Here is a 1,000-nt window from a genome sequence, read left to right as displayed (position 1 = left end):
AGATTGGACAGATAGTCTAGCTAGCTATCTGGATTTACCTTGCAGAAATCTGAGGAGCAGATAACCATAGTACTCATAAATTGACCAGAATTTAAAATGCAAACACAAAGAAGGCCCAAGGCAACGGATATCCGGCCTAAATGAAATCCGGCGGAATTTCTGTCGGCAAAAGAGCAATCCCGGAAGTGGAACATCGTGGATATAGACTATTCCATCGCTTAATCGAGTAATCACACTAGGAATACTTTTGCTTTAAGAAAGAACAATAGTAAAAATAGTAAATATGCAAAAGAGAAAATACGACAGGTCTCTTAAAATGAACAACTAACCCAATCAGCTAACCAGCTGAGTCACCCATAGTGTCACCGTGTGTGAGCTAAGCTTCATCTTATAAAAGCATTAATGACAAACAACCACAGACTGCTGGGAAGACTGACTGAAATTAGCAAAAGACCAGATATGAAACAGCCACAACTACAAAGCTGGAAAAAGTTGCTCTTTGTCAGCACCTAAAACAGCAGTCACTGATATGACAGCAAGGACAAAGTAATATTACTTTAACGTTACTCAGCGGACAATTTTGTCTTGAACAGCTGTCTAATGACTACAACATTCTCCATGTACACCAAGCTTAGCAAAAACAGTGCAGACCAGAACTGGCTCAACAACTTTCATCTGATGTGTTGCCTGGATTGGGTGTCATCTAGATTTTACTGATTGAGATACTTTGTTTAGTGTCTTAACACATTAGTTATGAGTAAAAGGTGCTAAAGTAGACTGTGTGCAATGGTGGTACGTCTCCGCGATTAATTATTATAGAATTGCAATCTCAATTCACCCTGTTCACAATTGCATTTTTAAATTTTTTGTTTTTAATGACTTTGATTCTCATTTAGTTTTACGAGCCAACTGCATCCCAAACAGTAATACTTTCTTCTGTGAGTTTTAAACATGGACTGTATAAAATGGGCTGCAATGCTCTCCCTTCTCTTCATTGAAG

The 1,000-nt window shown here is 38.2% G+C and overlaps 1 protein-coding gene and 1 long non-coding RNA gene across 2 annotated transcripts in view; one reads left to right on the top strand and one right to left on the bottom strand.

Annotated features, from left to right (window-relative positions):
• LOC116692620 (uncharacterized) overlaps positions 1-133 on the top strand; it is a 22,561-nt gene extending 22,428 nt beyond the window's left edge. Inside the window, exon 3 of the long non-coding RNA XR_004332740.1 lies at positions 3-133. This is a non-coding gene — a long non-coding RNA (uncharacterized LOC116692620). The remainder of the gene's footprint in view (positions 1-2) is intronic.
• The window catches only part of pard6b (par-6 partitioning defective 6 homolog beta (C. elegans)), a 21,042-nt gene that overhangs the window by 13,971 nt on the left and 6,071 nt on the right, over positions 1-1,000 (bottom strand). The gene's annotated exons all lie outside the window — the stretch shown is intronic.

Source organism: Etheostoma spectabile, chromosome 7 (assembly GCF_008692095.1).
Source record: "Etheostoma spectabile isolate EspeVRDwgs_2016 chromosome 7, UIUC_Espe_1.0, whole genome shotgun sequence".
Taxonomy (NCBI): Eukaryota; Metazoa; Chordata; class Actinopteri; order Perciformes; family Percidae; genus Etheostoma; species Etheostoma spectabile.
This window is presented reverse-complemented; position numbering and strand designations above follow the sequence as displayed.